This window comes from Schistocerca americana, unplaced genomic scaffold (genome assembly GCF_021461395.2).
Source record: "Schistocerca americana isolate TAMUIC-IGC-003095 unplaced genomic scaffold, iqSchAmer2.1 HiC_scaffold_473, whole genome shotgun sequence".
Taxonomy (NCBI): Eukaryota; Metazoa; Arthropoda; class Insecta; order Orthoptera; family Acrididae; genus Schistocerca; species Schistocerca americana.
The window spans coordinates 1-18,312 of NW_025726207.1; the positions used below are offsets into that span (position 1 = coordinate 1).

The following is an 18,312-nucleotide window of genomic DNA, read 5'->3' on the forward strand; positions in this document are numbered from 1 at the left end:
GCCTCGGCAGATGCAGCTGCTCAGCCCTACGCTGGAATCAGATGGCATGAAGCCATACACCATTCCTATGGTCGTCGTGTGTCTGCTTCCCTAGTCTATATTCTGCTGACGGTCACGAAACAGTAGCTATATTGCGAGCAGGACGGGAAACGGCCGCTCGGACAGCTCAAACTTGTCACGATTAGTGTGGAAAAAATTCCGTTCCGGTACCGGGAATCGAACCCGGGCCTCCTGGGTGAAAGGCAGGTATCCTAGCCACTAGACCACACCGGATGCGGCCGTTTCATTCGACCGTTCGTACGGTCGCTTGTCGCATTGTCGCTCTCTTTGCGAGCATCTTTGCACATACTGACTGCAAGGCGCGCACCTCAAACGTCGCAGAGCAATGCTTTTGGCTTCATGCTCTGCTGGGAGAAGAGGAATAGGGAAGCTGTATGTAGCAATAACAGGAAGTAAACATTTTCCCGCTGAAGCGTTGAAACGTTGTGGATAACAAACAAGAAATAAGTTGGCGCCCTAGCAACAGCACCACCTTCAGTCACAGAAAATTAGATGCCCCGGGTGACGATCGAACTCACGACCTTAAGATTATGAGACTTACGCGCTGCCTACTGCGCTACCGAGGCAGGCGATCGTTAGACCTTCTGGAATCTTGGTAAGTACCGAATACAAGTGGTAGAGAGTCTGCACTCCCTGGCTCATTTTTTCTGTTGCTACACGTGCATTCACGGCGCGGCAGGCAACTTGCGATGCTAGGCCGACGCCAGTATGTACAATAGCACGCAGGAGTCCAAACGAGCAGTCGTCCGCGCTGCATGATTGGTTCTTTCCACACGGAATCCCGCGGTTCATTCTCATGGCTCACGCAGTTCGAGTGCGAAAGACACGCAGCACCCCTACCGGAGAAAAAACAAAATGATGCATCGGCCGGGAATCGAACCCGGGCCGCCCGCGTGGCAGGCGAGCATTCTACCACTGAACCACCGATGCTCGGGCCAGCGGTACCTTCACGCTGCTTCCCGAGCAGATGTCTCAAGGGAAAGTGGGACTGCCGTCAAGCGCCGTAGCATTCTGTGGAGAAGATGCTGCAGACGCTGAATCCTGCACTGCACTGCTTAAAGATGCCGCCAGAACGCGGTCCTCTGCGTACTCTTGCGTCGCCGGCGCCGACTCTTGCCAAAGGATGCGAAATGTGCGCGGATACGCTGTCCGAATGCGTCTGGATGTGCTCCCCTAGCCTGCCTCGAAATGCGCCTGCCGGGTACGATCACCTTCGGCCGCTGCCGACAGGCGGGAAGCCGACTCAGCGCGGTGGCGGGGCGCTCGCTTGTGCGGTGGTGGTGTAATGGTCAGCATAGTTGCCTTCCAAGCAGTTGATCCGGGTTCGATTCCCGGCCACCGCAGCAGGCTTTTAATTTCGCGTATGAGTACTTTTGCCACGCGCTCTTAAACTATTGTTTTTTCGCCCTCTTACTCGCTGCATACCAGCCCTTAGTGTGTCTCGACTTGTCTCGACTTTGCTCAGCTGACGCGAGAGCTGACGCTCTCAAATCGGCCTATATCAAAACGACAAGCACGAGAAACGACTGAGAGAGGTAAGGAGAGGCGAGGCGATGGACACACAGCACGCCCCCTTCATTTCACGGTGGCGTCTCCCTGGCCGAATCGGGCTGTAGCTCCGAAAACAAAGGAGAAACAAAAATAGGAAGTAAAACTGCCAATAGTGCCCTGTGTTCCATGCGCTCACCCGCCCAAGTACTGACAAGGGCCAAAGTTGTTACGCATCGGCAATCGGACATTTTCTTTCATTTTCTCTAACCAGTGTATTCAAGATATTATGGCCATTGCCGAGTGAATGCTGTAGTGCTTCCCGACGAGTCGGGTTCGGATCCTCTGTCAACTTCCACGCAGGGTGATGATCATTTGGTCATCACACTCGCCAGCTGAAATCGGCGCTGCCTTTTCGCAGTAGTAAAAGAGAAGTGGCCCGTGGGGGGATCGAACCCACGACCTTCGCGTTATTAGCACGACGCTCTAACCAACTGAGCTAACGGGCCTCGGCAGATGCAGCTGCTCAGCCCTACGCTGGAATCAGATGGCATGAAGCCATACACCATTCCTATGGTCGTCGTGTGTCTGCTTCCCTAGTCTATATTCTGCTGACGGTCACGAAACAGTAGCTATATTGCGAGCAGGACGGGAAACGGCCGCTCGGACAGCTCAAACTTGTCACGATTAGTGTGGAAAAAATTCCGTTCCGGTACCGGGAATCGAACCCGGGCCTCCTGGGTGAAAGCCAGGTATCCTAGCCACTAGACCACACCGGATGCGGCCGTTTCATTCGACCGTTCGTACGGTCGCTTGTCGCATTGTCGCTCTCTTTGCGAGCATCTTTGCACATACTGACTGGCAAGGCGCGCACCTCAAACGTCGCAGAGCAATGCTTTTGGCTTCATGCTCTGCTGGGAGAAGAGGAATAGGGAAGCTGTATGTAGCAATAACAGGAAGTAAACATTTTCCCGCTGAAGCGTTGAAACGTTGTGGATAACAAACAAGAAATAAGTTGGCGCCCTAGCAACAGCACCACCTTCAGTCACAGAAAATTAGATGCCCCGGGTGACGATCGAACTCACGACCTTAAGATTATGAGACTTACGCGCTGCCTACTGCGCTACCGAGGCAGGCGATCGTTAGACCTTCTGGAATCTTGGTAAGTACCGAATACAAGTGGTAGAGAGTCTGCACTCCCTGGCTCATTTTTTCTGTTGCTACACGTGCATTCACGGCGCGGCAGGCAACTTGCGATGCTAGGCCGACGCCAGTATGTACAATAGCACGCAGGAGTCCAAACGAGCAGTCGTCCGCGCTGCATGATTGGTTCTTTCCACACGGAATCCCGCGGTTCATTCTCATGGCTCACGCAGTTCGAGTGCGAAAGACACGCAGCACCCCTACCGGAGAAAAAACAAAATGATGCATCGGCCGGGAATCGAACCCGGGCCGCCCGCGTGGCAGGCGAGCATTCTACCACTGAACCACCGATGCTCGGGCCAGCGGTACCTTCACGCTGCTTCCCGAGCAGATGTCTCAAGGGAAAGTGGGACTGCCGTCAAGCGCCGTAGCATTCTGTGGAGAAGATGCTGCAGACGCTGAATCCTGCACTGCACTGCTTAAAGATGCCGCCAGAACGCGGTCCTCTGCGTACTCTTGCGTCGCCGGCGCCGACTCTTGCCAAAGGATGCGAAATGTGCGCGGATACGCTGTCCGAATGCGTCTGGATGTGCTCCCCTAGCCTGCCTCGAAATGCGCCTGCCGGGTACGATCACCTTCGGCCGCTGCCGACAGGCGGGAAGCCGACTCAGCGCGGTGGCGGGGCGCTCGCTTGTGCGGTGGTGGTGTAATGGTCAGCATAGTTGCCTTCCAAGCAGTTGATCCGGGTTCGATTCCCGGCCACCGCAGCAGGCTTTTAATTTCGCGTATGAGTACTTTTGCCACGCGCTCTTAAACTATTGTTTTTTCGCCCTCTTACTCGCTGCATACCAGCCCTTAGTGTGTCTCGACTTGTCTCGACTTTGCTCAGCTGACGCGAGAGCTGACGCTCTCAAATCGGCCTATATCAAAACGACAAGCACGAGAAACGACTGAGAGAGGTAAGGAGAGGCGAGGCGATGGACACACAGCACGCCCCCTTCATTTCACGGTGGCGTCTCCCTGGCCGAATCGGGCTGTAGCTCCGAAAACAAAGGAGAAACAAAAATAGGAAGTAAAACTGCCAATAGTGCCCTGTGTTCCCATGCGCTCACCCGCCCAAGTACTGACAAGGGCCAAAGTTGTTACGCATCGGCAATCGGACATTTTCTTTCATTTTCTCTAACCAGTGTATTCAAGATATTATGGCCATTGCCGAGTGAATGCTGTAGTGCTTCCCGACGAGTCGGGTTCGGATCCTCTGTCAACTTCCACGCAGGGTGATGATCATTTGGTCATCACACTCGCCAGCTGAAATCGGCGCTGCCTTTTCGCAGTAGTAAAAGAGAAGTGGCCCGTGGGGGGATCGAACCCACGACCTTCGCGTTATTAGCACGACGCTCTAACCAACTGAGCTAACGGGCCTCGGCAGATGCAGCTGCTCAGCCCTACGCTGGAATCAGATGGCATGAAGCCATACACCATTCCTATGGTCGTCGTGTGTCTGCTTCCCTAGTCTATATTCTGCTGACGGTCACGAAACAGTAGCTATATTGCGAGCAGGACGGGAAACGGCCGCTCGGACAGCTCAAACTTGTCACGATTAGTGTGGAAAAAATTCCGTTCCGGTACCGGGAATCGAACCCGGGCCTCCTGGGTGAAAGGCAGGTATCCTAGCCACTAGACCACACCGGATGCGGCCGTTTCATTCGACCGTTCGTACGGTCGCTTGTCGCATTGTCGCTCTCTTTGCGAGCATCTTTGCACATACTGACTGGCAAGGCGCGCACCTCAAACGTCGCAGAGCAATGCTTTTGGCTTCATGCTCTGCTGGGAGAAGAGGAATAGGGAAGCTGTATGTAGCAATAACAGAAAGTAAACATTTTCCCGCTGAAGCGTTGAAACGTTGTGGATAACAAACAAGAAATAAGTTGGCGCCCTAGCAACAGCACCACCTTCAGTCACAGAAGATTAGATGCCCCGGGTGAGGATCGAACTCACGACCTTAAGATTATGAGACTTACGCGCTGCCTACTGCGCTACCGAGGCAGGCGATCGTTAGACCTTCTGGAATCTTGGTAAGTACCGAATACAAGTGGTAGAGAGTCTGCACTCCCTGGCTCATTTTTTCTGTTGCTACACGTGCATTCACGGCGCGGCAGGCAACTTGCGATGCTAGGCCGACGCCAGTATGTACAATAGCACGCAGGAGTCCAAACGAGCAGTCGTCCGCGCTGCATGATTGGTTCTTTCCACACGGAATCCCGCGGTTCATTCTCATGGCTCACGCAGTTCGAGTGCGAAAGACACGCAGCACCCCTACCGGAGAAAAAACAAAATGATGCATCGGCCGGGAATCGAACCCGGGCCGCCCGCGTGGCAGGCGAGCATTCTACCACTGAACCACCGATGCTCGGGCCAGCGGTACCTTCACGCTGCTTCCCGAGCAGATGTCTCAAGGGAAAGTGGGACTGCCGTCAAGCGCCGTAGCATTCTGTGGAGAAGATGCTGCAGACGCTGAATCCTGCACTGCACTGCTTAAAGATGCCGCCAGAACGCGGTCCTCTGCGTACTCTTGCGTCGCCGGCGCCGACTCTTGCCAAAGGATGCGAAATGTGCGCGGATACGCTGTCCGAATGCGTCTGGATGTGCTCCCCTAGCCTGCCTCGAAATGCGCCTGCCGGGTACGATCACCTTCGGCCGCTGCCGACAGGCGGGAAGCCGACTCAGCGCGGTGGCGGGGCGCTCGCTTGTGCGGTGGTGGTGTAATGGTCAGCATAGTTGCCTTCCAAGCAGTTGATCCGGGTTCGATTCCCGGCCACCGCAGCAGGCTTTTAATTTCGCGTATGAGTACTTTTGCCACGCGCTCTTAAACTATTGTTTTTTCGCCCTCTTACTCGCTGCATACCAGCCCTTAGTGTGTCTCGACTTGTCTCGACTTTGCTCAGCTGACGCGAGAGCTGACGCTCTCAAATCGGCCTATATCAAAACGACAAGCACGAGAAACGACTGAGAGAGGTAAGGAGAGGCGAGGCGATGGACACACAGCACGCCCCCTTCATTTCACGGTGGCGTCTCCCTGGCCGAATCGGGCTGTAGCTCCGAAAACAAAGGAGAAACAAAAATAGGAAGTAAAACTGCCAATAGTGCCCTGTGTTCCCATGCGCTCACCCGCCCAAGTACTGACAAGGGCCAAAGTTGTTACGCATCGGCAATCGGACATTTTCTTTCATTTTCTCTAACCAGTGTATTCAAGATATTATGGCCATTGCCGAGTGAATGCTGTAGTGCTTCCCGACGAGTCGGGTTCGGATCCTCTGTCAACTTCCACGCAGGGTGATGATCATTTGGTCATCACACTCGCCAGCTGAAATCGGCGCTGCCTTTTCGCAGTAGTAAAAGAGAAGTGGCCCGTGGGGGGATCGAACCCACGACCTTCGCGTTATTAGCACGACGCTCTAACCAACTGAGCTAACGGGCCTCGGCAGATGCAGCTGCTCAGCCCTACGCTGGAATCAGATGGCATGAAGCCATACACCATTCCTATGGTCGTCGTGTGTCTGCTTCCCTAGTCTATATTCTGCTGACGGTCACGAAACAGTAGCTATATTGCGAGCAGGACGGGAAACGGCCGCTCGGACAGCTCAAACTTGTCACGATTAGTGTGGAAAAAATTCCGTTCCGGTACCGGGAATCGAACCCGGGCCTCCTGGGTGAAAGGCAGGTATCCTAGCCACTAGACCACACCGGATGCGGCCGTTTCATTCGACCGTTCGTACGGTCGCTTGTCGCATTGTCGCTCTCTTTGCGAGCATCTTTGCACATACTGACTGGCAAGGCGCGCACCTCAAACGTCGCAGAGCAATGCTTTTGGCTTCATGCTCTGCTGGGAGAAGAGGAATAGGGAAGCTGTATGTAGCAATAACAGGAAGTAAACATTTTCCCGCTGAAGCGTTGAAACGTTGTGGATAACAAACAAGAAATAAGTTGGCGCCCTAGCAACAGCACCACCTTCAGTCACAGAAAATTAGATGCCCCGGGTGACGATCGAACTCACGACCTTAAGATTATGAGACTTACGCGCTGCCTACTGCGCTACCGAGGCAGGCGATCGTTAGACCTTCTGGAATCTTGGTAAGTACCGAATACAAGTGGTAGAGAGTCTGCACTCCCTGGCTCATTTTTTCTGTTGCTACACGTGCATTCACGGCGCGGCAGGCAACTTGCGATGCTAGGCCGACGCCAGTATGTACAATAGCACGCAGGAGTCCAAACGAGCAGTCGTCCGCGCTGCATGATTGGTTCTTTCCACACGGAATCCCGCGGTTCATTCTCATGGCTCACGCAGTTCGAGTGCGAAAGACACGCAGCACCCCTACCGGAGAAAAAACAAAATGATGCATCGGCCGGGAATCGAACCCGGGCCGCCCGCGTGGCAGGCGAGCATTCTACCACTGAACCACCGATGCTCGGGCCAGCGGTACCTTCACGCTGCTTCCCGAGCAGATGTCTCAAGGGAAAGTGGGACTGCCGTCAAGCGCCGTAGCATTCTGTGGAGAAGATGCTGCAGACGCTGAATCCTGCACTGCACTGCTTAAAGATGCCGCCAGAACGCGGTCCTCTGCGTACTCTTGCGTCGCCGGCGCCGACTCTTGCCAAAGGATGCGAAATGTGCGCGGATACGCTGTCCGAATGCGTCTGGATGTGCTCCCCTAGCCTGCCTCGAAATGCGCCTGCCGGGTACGATCACCTTCGGCCGCTGCCGACAGGCGGGAAGCCGACTCAGCGCGGTGGCGGGGCGCTCGCTTGTGCGGTGGTGGTGTAATGGTCAGCATAGTTGCCTTCCAAGCAGTTGATCCGGGTTCGATTCCCGGCCACCGCAGCAGGCTTTTAATTTCGCGTATGAGTACTTTTGCCACGCGCTCTTAAACTATTGTTTTTTCGCCCTCTTACTCGCTGCATACCAGCCCTTAGTGTGTCTCGACTTGTCTCGACTTTGCTCAGCTGACGCGAGAGCTGACGCTCTCAAATCGGCCTATATCAAAACGACAAGCACGAGAAACGACTGAGAGAGGTAAGGAGAGGCGAGGCGATGGACACACAGCACGCCCCCTTCATTTCACGGTGGCGTCTCCCTGGCCGAATCGGGCTGTAGCTCCGAAAACAAAGGAGAAACAAAAATAGGAAGTAAAACTGCCAATAGTGCCCTGTGTTCCCATGCGCTCACCCGCCCAAGTACTGACAAGGGCCAAAGTTGTTACGCATCGGCAATCGGACATTTTCTTTCATTTTCTCTAACCAGTGTATTCAAGATATTATGGCCATTGCCGAGTGAATGCTGTAGTGCTTCCCGACGAGTCGGGTTCGGATCCTCTGTCAACTTCCACGCAGGGTGATGATCATTTGGTCATCACACTCGCCAGCTGAAATCGGCGCTGCCTTTTCGCAGTAGTAAAAGAGAAGTGGCCCGTGGGGGGATCGAACCCACGACCTTCGCGTTATTAGCACGACGCTCTAACCAACTGAGCTAACGGGCCTCGGCAGATGCAGCTGCTCAGCCCTACGCTGGAATCAGATGGCATGAAGCCATACACCATTCCTATGGTCGTCGTGTGTCTGCTTCCCTAGTCTATATTCTGCTGACGGTCACGAAACAGTAGCTATATTGCGAGCAGGACGGGAAACGGCCGCTCGGACAGCTCAAACTTGTCACGATTAGTGTGGAAAAAATTCCGTTCCGGTACCGGGAATCGAACCCGGGCCTCCTGGGTGAAAGCCAGGTATCCTAGCCACTAGACCACACCGGATGCGGCCGTTTCATTCGACCGTTCGTACGGTCGCTTGTCGCATTGTCGCTCTCTTTGCGAGCATCTTTGCACATACTGACTGGCAAGGCGCGCACCTCAAACGTCGCAGAGCAATGCTTTTGGCTTCATGCTCTGCTGGGAGAAGAGGAATAGGGAAGCTGTATGTAGCAATAACAGGAAGTAAACATTTTCCCGCTGAAGCGTTGAAACGTTGTGGATAACAAACAAGAAATAAGTTGGCGCCCTAGCAACAGCACCACCTTCAGTCACAGAAAATTAGATGCCCCGGGTGACGATCGAACTCACGACCTTAAGATTATGAGACTTACGCGCTGCCTACTGCGCTACCGAGGCAGGCGATCGTTAGACCTTCTGGAATCTTGGTAAGTACCGAATACAAGTGGTAGAGAGTCTGCACTCCCTGGCTCATTTTTTCTGTTGCTACACGTGCATTCACGGCGCGGCAGGCAACTTGCGATGCTAGGCCGACGCCAGTATGTACAATAGCACGCAGGAGTCCAAACGAGCAGTCGTCCGCGCTGCATGATTGGTTCTTTCCACACGGAATCCCGCGGTTCATTCTCATGGCTCACGCAGTTCGAGTGCGAAAGACACGCAGCACCCCTACCGGAGAAAAAACAAAATGATGCATCGGCCGGGAATCGAACCCGGGCCGCCCGCGTGGCAGGCGAGCATTCTACCACTGAACCACCGATGCTCGGGCCAGCGGTACCTTCACGCTGCTTCCCGAGCAGATGTCTCAAGGGAAAGTGGGACTGCCGTCAAGCGCCGTAGCATTCTGTGGAGAAGATGCTGCAGACGCTGAATCCTGCACTGCACTGCTTAAAGATGCCGCCAGAACGCGGTCCTCTGCGTACTCTTGCGTCGCCGGCGCCGACTCTTGCCAAAGGATGCGAAATGTGCGCGGATACGCTGTCCGAATGCGTCTGGATGTGCTCCCCTAGCCTGCCTCGAAATGCGCCTGCCGGGTACGATCACCTTCGGCCGCTGCCGACAGGCGGGAAGCCGACTCAGCGCGGTGGCGGGGCGCTCGCTTGTGCGGTGGTGGTGTAATGGTCAGCATAGTTGCCTTCCAAGCAGTTGATCCGGGTTCGATTCCCGGCCACCGCAGCAGGCTTTTAATTTCGCGTATGAGTACTTTTGCCACGCGCTCTTAAACTATTGTTTTTTCGCCCTCTTACTCGCTGCATACCAGCCCTTAGTGTGTCTCGACTTGTCTCGACTTTGCTCAGCTGACGCGAGAGCTGACGCTCTCAAATCGGCCTATATCAAAACGACAAGCACGAGAAACGACTGAGAGAGGTAAGGAGAGGCGAGGCGATGGACACACAGCACGCCCCCTTCATTTCACGGTGGCGTCTCCCTGGCCGAATCGGGCTGTAGCTCCGAAAACAAAGGAGAAACAAAAATAGGAAGTAAAACTGCCAATAGTGCCCTGTGTTCCCATGCGCTCACCCGCCCAAGTACTGACAAGGGCCAAAGTTGTTACGCATCGGCAATCGGACATTTTCTTTCATTTTCTCTAACCAGTGTATTCAAGATATTATGGCCATTGCCGAGTGAATGCTGTAGTGCTTCCCGACGAGTCGGGTTCGGATCCTCTGTCAACTTCCACGCAGGGTGATGATCATTTGGTCATCACACTCGCCAGCTGAAATCGGCGCTGCCTTTTCGCAGTAGTAAAAGAGAAGTGGCCCGTGGGGGGATCGAACCCACGACCTTCGCGTTATTAGCACGACGCTCTAACCAACTGAGCTAACGGGCCTCGGCAGATGCAGCTGCTCAGCCCTACGCTGGAATCAGATGGCATGAAGCCATACACCATTCCTATGGTCGTCGTGTGTCTGCTTCCCTAGTCTATATTCTGCTGACGGTCACGAAACAGTAGCTATATTGCGAGCAGGACGGGAAACGGCCGCTCGGACAGCTCAAACTTGTCACGATTAGTGTGGAAAAAATTCCGTTCCGGTACCGGGAATCGAACCCGGGCCTCCTGGGTGAAAGGCAGGTATCCTAGCCACTAGACCACACCGGATGCGGCCGTTTCATTCGACCGTTCGTACGGTCGCTTGTCGCATTGTCGCTCTCTTTGCGAGCATCTTTGCACATACTGACTGGCAAGGCGCGCACCTCAAACGTCGCAGAGCAATGCTTTTGGCTTCATGCTCTGCTGGGAGAAGAGGAATAGGGAAGCTGTATGTAGCAATAACAGAAAGTAAACATTTTCCCGCTGAAGCGTTGAAACGTTGTGGATAACAAACAAGAAATAAGTTGGCGCCCTAGCAACAGCACCACCTTCAGTCACAGAAGATTAGATGCCCCGGGTGAGGATCGAACTCACGACCTTAAGATTATGAGACTTACGCGCTGCCTACTGCGCTACCGAGGCAGGCGATCGTTAGACCTTCTGGAATCTTGGTAAGTACCGAATACAAGTGGTAGAGAGTCTGCACTCCCTGGCTCATTTTTTCTGTTGCTACACGTGCATTCACGGCGCGGCAGGCAACTTGCGATGCTAGGCCGACGCCAGTATGTACAATAGCACGCAGGAGTCCAAACGAGCAGTCGTCCGCGCTGCATGATTGGTTCTTTCCACACGGAATCCCGCGGTTCATTCTCATGGCTCACGCAGTTCGAGTGCGAAAGACACGCAGCACCCCTACCGGAGAAAAAACAAAATGATGCATCGGCCGGGAATCGAACCCGGGCCGCCCGCGTGGCAGGCGAGCATTCTACCACTGAACCACCGATGCTCGGGCCAGCGGTACCTTCACGCTGCTTCCCGAGCAGATGTCTCAAGGGAAAGTGGGACTGCCGTCAAGCGCCGTAGCATTCTGTGGAGAAGATGCTGCAGACGCTGAATCCTGCACTGCACTGCTTAAAGATGCCGCCAGAACGCGGTCCTCTGCGTACTCTTGCGTCGCCGGCGCCGACTCTTGCCAAAGGATGCGAAATGTGCGCGGATACGCTGTCCGAATGCGTCTGGATGTGCTCCCCTAGCCTGCCTCGAAATGCGCCTGCCGGGTACGATCACCTTCGGCCGCTGCCGACAGGCGGGAAGCCGACTCAGCGCGGTGGCGGGGCGCTCGCTTGTGCGGTGGTGGTGTAATGGTCAGCATAGTTGCCTTCCAAGCAGTTGATCCGGGTTCGATTCCCGGCCACCGCAGCAGGCTTTTAATTTCGCGTATGAGTACTTTTGCCACGCGCTCTTAAACTATTGTTTTTTCGCCCTCTTACTCGCTGCATACCAGCCCTTAGTGTGTCTCGACTTGTCTCGACTTTGCTCAGCTGACGCGAGAGCTGACGCTCTCAAATCGGCCTATATCAAAACGACAAGCACGAGAAACGACTGAGAGAGGTAAGGAGAGGCGAGGCGATGGACACACAGCACGCCCCCTTCATTTCACGGTGGCGTCTCCCTGGCCGAATCGGGCTGTAGCTCCGAAAACAAAGGAGAAACAAAAATAGGAAGTAAAACTGCCAATAGTGCCCTGTGTTCCCATGCGCTCACCCGCCCAAGTACTGACAAGGGCCAAAGTTGTTACGCATCGGCAATCGGACATTTTCTTTCATTTTCTCTAACCAGTGTATTCAAGATATTATGGCCATTGCCGAGTGAATGCTGTAGTGCTTCCCGACGAGTCGGGTTCGGATCCTCTGTCAACTTCCACGCAGGGTGATGATCATTTGGTCATCACACTCGCCAGCTGAAATCGGCGCTGCCTTTTCGCAGTAGTAAAAGAGAAGTGGCCCGTGGGGGGATCGAACCCACGACCTTCGCGTTATTAGCACGACGCTCTAACCAACTGAGCTAACGGGCCTCGGCAGATGCAGCTGCTCAGCCCTACGCTGGAATCAGATGGCATGAAGCCATACACCATTCCTATGGTCGTCGTGTGTCTGCTTCCCTAGTCTATATTCTGCTGACGGTCACGAAACAGTAGCTATATTGCGAGCAGGACGGGAAACGGCCGCTCGGACAGCTCAAACTTGTCACGATTAGTGTGGAAAAAATTCCGTTCCGGTACCGGGAATCGAACCCGGGCCTCCTGGGTGAAAGGCAGGTATCCTAGCCACTAGACCACACCGGATGCGGCCGTTTCATTCGACCGTTCGTACGGTCGCTTGTCGCATTGTCGCTCTCTTTGCGAGCATCTTTGCACATACTGACTGGCAAGGCGCGCACCTCAAACGTCGCAGAGCAATGCTTTTGGCTTCATGCTCTGCTGGGAGAAGAGGAATAGGGAAGCTGTATGTAGCAATAACAGGAAGTAAACATTTTCCCGCTGAAGCGTTGAAACGTTGTGGATAACAAACAAGAAATAAGTTGGCGCCCTAGCAACAGCACCACCTTCAGTCACAGAAAATTAGATGCCCCGGGTGACGATCGAACTCACGACCTTAAGATTATGAGACTTACGCGCTGCCTACTGCGCTACCGAGGCAGGCGATCGTTAGACCTTCTGGAATCTTGGTAAGTACCGAATACAAGTGGTAGAGAGTCTGCACTCCCTGGCTCATTTTTTCTGTTGCTACACGTGCATTCACGGCGCGGCAGGCAACTTGCGATGCTAGGCCGACGCCAGTATGTACAATAGCACGCAGGAGTCCAAACGAGCAGTCGTCCGCGCTGCATGATTGGTTCTTTCCACACGGAATCCCGCGGTTCATTCTCATGGCTCACGCAGTTCGAGTGCGAAAGACACGCAGCACCCCTACCGGAGAAAAAACAAAATGATGCATCGGCCGGGAATCGAACCCGGGCCGCCCGCGTGGCAGGCGAGCATTCTACCACTGAACCACCGATGCTCGGGCCAGCGGTACCTTCACGCTGCTTCCCGAGCAGATGTCTCAAGGGAAAGTGGGACTGCCGTCAAGCGCCGTAGCATTCTGTGGAGAAGATGCTGCAGACGCTGAATCCTGCACTGCACTGCTTAAAGATGCCGCCAGAACGCGGTCCTCTGCGTACTCTTGCGTCGCCGGCGCCGACTCTTGCCAAAGGATGCGAAATGTGCGCGGATACGCTGTCCGAATGCGTCTGGATGTGCTCCCCTAGCCTGCCTCGAAATGCGCCTGCCGGGTACGATCACCTTCGGCCGCTGCCGACAGGCGGGAAGCCGACTCAGCGCGGTGGCGGGGCGCTCGCTTGTGCGGTGGTGGTGTAATGGTCAGCATAGTTGCCTTCCAAGCAGTTGATCCGGGTTCGATTCCCGGCCACCGCAGCAGGCTTTTAATTTCGCGTATGAGTACTTTTGCCACGCGCTCTTAAACTATTGTTTTTTCGCCCTCTTACTCGCTGCATACCAGCCCTTAGTGTGTCTCGACTTGTCTCGACTTTGCTCAGCTGACGCGAGAGCTGACGCTCTCAAATCGGCCTATATCAAAACGACAAGCACGAGAAACGACTGAGAGAGGTAAGGAGAGGCGAGGCGATGGACACACAGCACGCCCCCTTCATTTCACGGTGGCGTCTCCCTGGCCGAATCGGGCTGTAGCTCCGAAAACAAAGGAGAAACAAAAATAGGAAGTAAAACTGCCAATAGTGCCCTGTGTTCCCATGCGCTCACCCGCCCAAGTACTGACAAGGGCCAAAGTTGTTACGCATCGGCAATCGGACATTTTCTTTCATTTTCTCTAACCAGTGTATTCAAGATATTATGGCCATTGCCGAGTGAATGCTGTAGTGCTTCCCGACGAGTCGGGTTCGGATCCTCTGTCAACTTCCACGCAGGGTGATGATCATTTGGTCATCACACTCGCCAGCTGAAATCGGCGCTGCCTTTTCGCAGTAGTAAAAGAGAAGTGGCCCGTGGGGGGATCGAACCCACGACCTTCGCGTTATTAGCACGACGCTCTAACCAACTGAGCTAACGGGCCTCGGCAGATGCAGTTGCTCAGCCCTACGCTGGAATCAGATGGCATGAAGCCATACACCATTCCTATGGTCGTCGTGTGTCTGCTTCCCTAGTCTATATTCTGCTGACGGTCACGAAACAGTAGCTATATTGCGAGCAGGACGGGAAACGGCCGCTCGGACAGCTCAAACTTGTCACGATTAGTGTGGAAAAAATTCCGTTCCGGTACCGGGAATCGAACCCGGGCCTCCTGGGTGAAAGGCAGGTATCCTAGCCACTAGACCACACCGGATGCGGCCGTTTCATTCGACCGTTCGTACGGTCGCTTGTCGCATTGTCGCTCTCTTTGCGAGCATCTTTGCACATACTGACTGGCAAGGCGCGCACCTCAAACGTCGCAGAGCAATGCTTTTGGCTTCATGCTCTGCTGGGAGAAGAGGAATAGGGAAGCTGTATGTAGCAATAACAGAAAGTAAACATTTTCCCGCTGAAGCGTTGAAACGTTGTGGATAACAAACAAGAAATAAGTTGGCGCCCTAGCAACAGCACCACCTTCAGTCACAGAAGATTAGATGCCCCGGGTGAGGATCGAACTCACGACCTTAAGATTATGAGACTTACGCGCTGCCTACTGCGCTACCGAGGCAGGCGATCGTTAGACCTTCTGGAATCTTGGTAAGTACCGAATACAAGTGGTAGAGAGTCTGCACTCCCTGGCTCATTTTTTCTGTTGCTACACGTGCATTCACGGCGCGGCAGGCAACTTGCGATGCTAGGCCGACGCCAGTATGTACAATAGCACGCAGGAGTCCAAACGAGTAGTCGTCCGCGCTGCATGATTGGTTCTTTCCACACGGAATCCCGCGGTTCATTCTCATGGCTCACGCAGTTCGAGTGCGAAAGACACGCAGCACCCCCACCGGAGAAAAAACAAAATGATGCATCGGCCGGGAATCGAACCCGGGCCGCCCGCGTGGCAGGCGAGCATTCTACCACTGAACCACCGATGCTCGGGCCAGCGGTACCTTCACGCTGCTTCCCGAGCAGATGTCTCAAGGGAAAGTGGGACTGCCGTCAAGCGCCGTAGCATTCTGTGGAGAAGATGCTGCAGACGCTGAATCCTGCACTGCACTGCTTAAAGATGCCGCCAGAACGCGGTCCTCTGCGTACTCTTGCGTCGCCGGCGCCGACTCTTGCCAAAGGATGCGAAATGTGCGCGGATACGCTGTCCGAATGCGTCTGGATGTGCTCCCCTAGCCTGCCTCGAAATGCGCCTGCCGGGTACGATCACCTTCGGCCGCTGCCGACAGGCGGGAAGCCGACTCAGCGCGGTGGCGGGGCGCTCGCTTGTGCGGTGGTGGTGTAATGGTCAGCATAGTTGCCTTCCAAGCAGTTGATCCGGGTTCGATTCCCGGCCACCGCAGCAGGCTTTTAATTTCGCGTATGAGTACTTTTGCCACGCGCTCTTAAACTATTGTTTTTTCGCCCTCTTACTCGCTGCATACCAGCCCTTAGTGTGTCTCGACTTGTCTCGACTTTGCTCAGCTGACGCGAGAGCTGACGCTCTCAAATCGGCCTATATCAAAACGACAAGCACGAGAAACGACTGAGAGAGGTAAGGAGAGGCGAGGCGATGGACACACAGCACGCCCCCTTCATTTCACGGTGGCGTCTCCCTGGCCGAATCGGGCTGTAGCTCCGAAACCAAAGGAGAAACAAAAATAGGAAGTAAAACTGCCAATAGTGCCCTGTGTTCCCATGCGCTCACCCGCCCAAGTACTGACAAGGGCCAAAGTTGTTACGCATCGGCAATCGGACATTTTCTTTCATTTTCTCTAACCAGTGTATTCAAGATATTATGGCCATTGCCGAGTGAATGCTGTAGTGCTTCCCGACGAGTCGGGTTCGGATCCTCTGTCAACTTCCACGCAGGGTGATGATCATTTGGTCATCACACTCGCCAGCTGAAATCGGCGCTGCCTTTTCGCAGTAGTAAAAGAGAAGTGGCCCGTGGGGGGATCGAACCCACGACCTTCGCGTTATTAGCACGACGCTCTAACCAACTGAGCTAACGGGCCTCGGCAGATGCAGCTGCTCAGCCCTACGCTGGAATCAGATGGCATGAAGCCATACACCATTCCTATGGTCGTCGTGTGTCTGCTTCCCTAGTCTATATTCTGCTGACGGTCACGAAACAGTAGCTATATTGCGAGCAGGACGGGAAACGGCCGCTCGGACAGCTCAAACTTGTCACGATTAGTGTGGAAAAAATTCCGTTCCGGTACCGGGAATCGAACCCGGGCCTCCTGGGTGAAAGCCAGGTATCCTAGCCACTAGACCACACCGGATGCGGCCGTTTCATTCGACCGTTCGTACGGTCGCTTGTCGCATTGTCGCTCTCTTTGCGAGCATCTTTGCACATACTGACTGGCAAGGCGCGCACCTCAAACGTCGCAGAGCAATGCTTTTGGCTTCATGCTCTGCTGGGAGAAGAGGAATAGGGAAGCTGTATGTAGCAATAACAGGAAGTAAACATTTTCCCGCTGAAGCGTTGAAACGTTGTGGATAACAAACAAGAAATAAGTTGGCGCCCTAGCAACAGCACCACCTTCAGTCACAGAAAATTAGATGCCCCGGGTGACGATCGAACTCACGACCTTAAGATTATGAGACTTACGCGCTGCCTACTGCGCTACCGAGGCAGGCGATCGTTAGACCTTCTGGAATCTTGGTAAGTACCGAATACAAGTGGTAGAGAGTCTGCACTCCCTGGCTCATTTTTTCTGTTGCTACACGTGCATTCACGGCGCGGCAGGCAACTTGCGATGCTAGGCCGACGCCAGTATGTACAATAGCACGCAGGAGTCCAAACGAGCAGTCGTCCGCGCTGCATGATTGGTTCTTTCCACACGGAATCCCGCGGTTCATTCTCATGGCTCACGCAGTTCGAGTGCGAAAGACACGCAGCACCCCTACCGGAGAAAAAACAAAATGATGCATCGGCCGGGAATCGAACCCGGGCCGCCCGCGTGGCAGGCGAGCATTCTACCACTGAACCACCGATGCTCGGGCCAGCGGTACCTTCACGCTGCTTCCCGAGCAGATGTCTCAAGGGAAAGTGGGACTGCCGTCAAGCGCCGTAGCATTCTGTGGAGAAGATGCTGCAGACGCTGAATCCTGCACTGCACTGCTTAAAGATGCCGCCAGAACGCGGTCCTCTGCGTACTCTTGCGTCGCCGGCGCCGACTCTTGCCAAAGGATGCGAAATGTGCGCGGATACGCTGTCCGAATGCGTCTGGATGTGCTCCCCTAGCCTGCCTCGAAATGCGCCTGCCGGGTACGATCACCTTCGGCCGCTGCCGACAGGCGGGAAGCCGACTCAGCGCGGTGGCGGGGCGCTCGCTTGTGCGGTGGTGGTGTAATGGTCAGCATAGTTGCCTTCCAAGCAGTTGATCCGGGTTCGATTCCCGGCCACCGCAGCAGGCTTTTAATTTCGCGTATGAGTACTTTTGCCACGCGCTCTTAAACTATTGTTTTTTCGCCCTCTTACTCGCTGCATACCAGCCCTTAGTGTGTCTCGACTTGTCTCGACTTTGCTCAGCTGACGCGAGAGCTGACGCTCTCAAATCGGCCTATATCAAAACGACAAGCACGAGAAACGACTGAGAGAGGTAAGGAGAGGCGAGGCGATGGACACACAGCACGCCCCCTTCATTTCACGGTGGCGTCTCCCTGGCCGAATCGGGCTGTAGCTCCGAAACCAAAGGAGAAACAAAAATAGGAAGTAAAACTGCCAATAGTGCCCTGTGTTCCCATGCGCTCACCCGCCCAAGTACTGACAAGGGCCAAAGTTGTTACGCATCGGCAATCGGACATTTTCTTTCATTTTCTCTAACCAGTGTATTCAAGATATTATGGCCATTGCCGAGTGAATGCTGTAG

At 54.4% G+C, this 18,312-nt stretch overlaps 44 non-coding genes across 44 annotated transcripts; 9 read left to right on the forward strand and 35 right to left on the reverse strand.

Annotated features, from left to right (window-relative positions):
- Nucleotides 1–201: 201 nt before the first annotated feature.
- Nucleotides 202–273, reverse strand: Trnae-uuc. Its single transcript has one exon. It is a non-coding gene; the product is annotated as a tRNA-Glu (tRNA).
- Nucleotides 274–553: 280 nt separating this feature from the next.
- On the reverse strand, nucleotides 554–626 carry Trnam-cau. The gene has a single exon. It is a non-coding gene; the product is annotated as a tRNA-Met (tRNA).
- Nucleotides 627–919: 293 nt separating this feature from the next.
- On the reverse strand, nucleotides 920–990 carry Trnag-gcc. Its single transcript has one exon. It is a non-coding gene; the product is annotated as a tRNA-Gly (tRNA).
- A 341-nt stretch (nucleotides 991–1,331) lies between these two features.
- Nucleotides 1,332–1,403, forward strand: Trnag-ucc. Its single transcript has one exon. It is a non-coding gene; the product is annotated as a tRNA-Gly (tRNA).
- A 580-nt stretch (nucleotides 1,404–1,983) lies between these two features.
- On the reverse strand, nucleotides 1,984–2,057 carry Trnai-aau. The gene has a single exon. It is a non-coding gene; the product is annotated as a tRNA-Ile (tRNA).
- A 198-nt stretch (nucleotides 2,058–2,255) lies between these two features.
- Nucleotides 2,256–2,327, reverse strand: Trnae-uuc. The gene has a single exon. It is a non-coding gene; the product is annotated as a tRNA-Glu (tRNA).
- Nucleotides 2,328–2,608: 281 nt separating this feature from the next.
- On the reverse strand, nucleotides 2,609–2,681 carry Trnam-cau. Its single transcript has one exon. It is a non-coding gene; the product is annotated as a tRNA-Met (tRNA).
- A 293-nt stretch (nucleotides 2,682–2,974) lies between these two features.
- On the reverse strand, nucleotides 2,975–3,045 carry Trnag-gcc. The gene has a single exon. It is a non-coding gene; the product is annotated as a tRNA-Gly (tRNA).
- Nucleotides 3,046–3,386: 341 nt separating this feature from the next.
- On the forward strand, nucleotides 3,387–3,458 carry Trnag-ucc. Its single transcript has one exon. It is a non-coding gene; the product is annotated as a tRNA-Gly (tRNA).
- Nucleotides 3,459–4,039: 581 nt separating this feature from the next.
- On the reverse strand, nucleotides 4,040–4,113 carry Trnai-aau. Its single transcript has one exon. It is a non-coding gene; the product is annotated as a tRNA-Ile (tRNA).
- Nucleotides 4,114–4,311: 198 nt separating this feature from the next.
- On the reverse strand, nucleotides 4,312–4,383 carry Trnae-uuc. Its single transcript has one exon. It is a non-coding gene; the product is annotated as a tRNA-Glu (tRNA).
- A 281-nt stretch (nucleotides 4,384–4,664) lies between these two features.
- Trnam-cau lies at nucleotides 4,665–4,737 on the reverse strand. The gene has a single exon. It is a non-coding gene; the product is annotated as a tRNA-Met (tRNA).
- Nucleotides 4,738–5,030: 293 nt separating this feature from the next.
- Trnag-gcc lies at nucleotides 5,031–5,101 on the reverse strand. The gene has a single exon. It is a non-coding gene; the product is annotated as a tRNA-Gly (tRNA).
- Nucleotides 5,102–5,442: 341 nt separating this feature from the next.
- On the forward strand, nucleotides 5,443–5,514 carry Trnag-ucc. The gene has a single exon. It is a non-coding gene; the product is annotated as a tRNA-Gly (tRNA).
- Nucleotides 5,515–6,095: 581 nt separating this feature from the next.
- Trnai-aau lies at nucleotides 6,096–6,169 on the reverse strand. The gene has a single exon. It is a non-coding gene; the product is annotated as a tRNA-Ile (tRNA).
- Nucleotides 6,170–6,367: 198 nt separating this feature from the next.
- Nucleotides 6,368–6,439, reverse strand: Trnae-uuc. Its single transcript has one exon. It is a non-coding gene; the product is annotated as a tRNA-Glu (tRNA).
- Nucleotides 6,440–6,720: 281 nt separating this feature from the next.
- Trnam-cau lies at nucleotides 6,721–6,793 on the reverse strand. The gene has a single exon. It is a non-coding gene; the product is annotated as a tRNA-Met (tRNA).
- Nucleotides 6,794–7,086: 293 nt separating this feature from the next.
- On the reverse strand, nucleotides 7,087–7,157 carry Trnag-gcc. Its single transcript has one exon. It is a non-coding gene; the product is annotated as a tRNA-Gly (tRNA).
- A 341-nt stretch (nucleotides 7,158–7,498) lies between these two features.
- On the forward strand, nucleotides 7,499–7,570 carry Trnag-ucc. The gene has a single exon. It is a non-coding gene; the product is annotated as a tRNA-Gly (tRNA).
- A 581-nt stretch (nucleotides 7,571–8,151) lies between these two features.
- Nucleotides 8,152–8,225, reverse strand: Trnai-aau. Its single transcript has one exon. It is a non-coding gene; the product is annotated as a tRNA-Ile (tRNA).
- Nucleotides 8,226–8,423: 198 nt separating this feature from the next.
- Trnae-uuc lies at nucleotides 8,424–8,495 on the reverse strand. The gene has a single exon. It is a non-coding gene; the product is annotated as a tRNA-Glu (tRNA).
- Nucleotides 8,496–8,776: 281 nt separating this feature from the next.
- Nucleotides 8,777–8,849, reverse strand: Trnam-cau. Its single transcript has one exon. It is a non-coding gene; the product is annotated as a tRNA-Met (tRNA).
- Nucleotides 8,850–9,142: 293 nt separating this feature from the next.
- Nucleotides 9,143–9,213, reverse strand: Trnag-gcc. The gene has a single exon. It is a non-coding gene; the product is annotated as a tRNA-Gly (tRNA).
- A 341-nt stretch (nucleotides 9,214–9,554) lies between these two features.
- On the forward strand, nucleotides 9,555–9,626 carry Trnag-ucc. The gene has a single exon. It is a non-coding gene; the product is annotated as a tRNA-Gly (tRNA).
- Nucleotides 9,627–10,207: 581 nt separating this feature from the next.
- On the reverse strand, nucleotides 10,208–10,281 carry Trnai-aau. The gene has a single exon. It is a non-coding gene; the product is annotated as a tRNA-Ile (tRNA).
- Nucleotides 10,282–10,479: 198 nt separating this feature from the next.
- On the reverse strand, nucleotides 10,480–10,551 carry Trnae-uuc. Its single transcript has one exon. It is a non-coding gene; the product is annotated as a tRNA-Glu (tRNA).
- Nucleotides 10,552–10,832: 281 nt separating this feature from the next.
- Trnam-cau lies at nucleotides 10,833–10,905 on the reverse strand. The gene has a single exon. It is a non-coding gene; the product is annotated as a tRNA-Met (tRNA).
- Nucleotides 10,906–11,198: 293 nt separating this feature from the next.
- Trnag-gcc lies at nucleotides 11,199–11,269 on the reverse strand. The gene has a single exon. It is a non-coding gene; the product is annotated as a tRNA-Gly (tRNA).
- A 341-nt stretch (nucleotides 11,270–11,610) lies between these two features.
- Nucleotides 11,611–11,682, forward strand: Trnag-ucc. Its single transcript has one exon. It is a non-coding gene; the product is annotated as a tRNA-Gly (tRNA).
- Nucleotides 11,683–12,263: 581 nt separating this feature from the next.
- On the reverse strand, nucleotides 12,264–12,337 carry Trnai-aau. Its single transcript has one exon. It is a non-coding gene; the product is annotated as a tRNA-Ile (tRNA).
- Nucleotides 12,338–12,535: 198 nt separating this feature from the next.
- On the reverse strand, nucleotides 12,536–12,607 carry Trnae-uuc. Its single transcript has one exon. It is a non-coding gene; the product is annotated as a tRNA-Glu (tRNA).
- A 281-nt stretch (nucleotides 12,608–12,888) lies between these two features.
- Nucleotides 12,889–12,961, reverse strand: Trnam-cau. The gene has a single exon. It is a non-coding gene; the product is annotated as a tRNA-Met (tRNA).
- A 293-nt stretch (nucleotides 12,962–13,254) lies between these two features.
- Trnag-gcc lies at nucleotides 13,255–13,325 on the reverse strand. Its single transcript has one exon. It is a non-coding gene; the product is annotated as a tRNA-Gly (tRNA).
- A 341-nt stretch (nucleotides 13,326–13,666) lies between these two features.
- Nucleotides 13,667–13,738, forward strand: Trnag-ucc. Its single transcript has one exon. It is a non-coding gene; the product is annotated as a tRNA-Gly (tRNA).
- Nucleotides 13,739–14,319: 581 nt separating this feature from the next.
- On the reverse strand, nucleotides 14,320–14,393 carry Trnai-aau. The gene has a single exon. It is a non-coding gene; the product is annotated as a tRNA-Ile (tRNA).
- A 198-nt stretch (nucleotides 14,394–14,591) lies between these two features.
- On the reverse strand, nucleotides 14,592–14,663 carry Trnae-uuc. Its single transcript has one exon. It is a non-coding gene; the product is annotated as a tRNA-Glu (tRNA).
- Nucleotides 14,664–14,944: 281 nt separating this feature from the next.
- Trnam-cau lies at nucleotides 14,945–15,017 on the reverse strand. The gene has a single exon. It is a non-coding gene; the product is annotated as a tRNA-Met (tRNA).
- A 293-nt stretch (nucleotides 15,018–15,310) lies between these two features.
- Nucleotides 15,311–15,381, reverse strand: Trnag-gcc. Its single transcript has one exon. It is a non-coding gene; the product is annotated as a tRNA-Gly (tRNA).
- A 341-nt stretch (nucleotides 15,382–15,722) lies between these two features.
- Trnag-ucc lies at nucleotides 15,723–15,794 on the forward strand. Its single transcript has one exon. It is a non-coding gene; the product is annotated as a tRNA-Gly (tRNA).
- A 581-nt stretch (nucleotides 15,795–16,375) lies between these two features.
- On the reverse strand, nucleotides 16,376–16,449 carry Trnai-aau. Its single transcript has one exon. It is a non-coding gene; the product is annotated as a tRNA-Ile (tRNA).
- A 198-nt stretch (nucleotides 16,450–16,647) lies between these two features.
- On the reverse strand, nucleotides 16,648–16,719 carry Trnae-uuc. Its single transcript has one exon. It is a non-coding gene; the product is annotated as a tRNA-Glu (tRNA).
- A 281-nt stretch (nucleotides 16,720–17,000) lies between these two features.
- Nucleotides 17,001–17,073, reverse strand: Trnam-cau. The gene has a single exon. It is a non-coding gene; the product is annotated as a tRNA-Met (tRNA).
- A 293-nt stretch (nucleotides 17,074–17,366) lies between these two features.
- Nucleotides 17,367–17,437, reverse strand: Trnag-gcc. The gene has a single exon. It is a non-coding gene; the product is annotated as a tRNA-Gly (tRNA).
- A 341-nt stretch (nucleotides 17,438–17,778) lies between these two features.
- Nucleotides 17,779–17,850, forward strand: Trnag-ucc. Its single transcript has one exon. It is a non-coding gene; the product is annotated as a tRNA-Gly (tRNA).
- The last annotated feature ends 462 nt before the right edge of the window (nucleotides 17,851–18,312 follow it).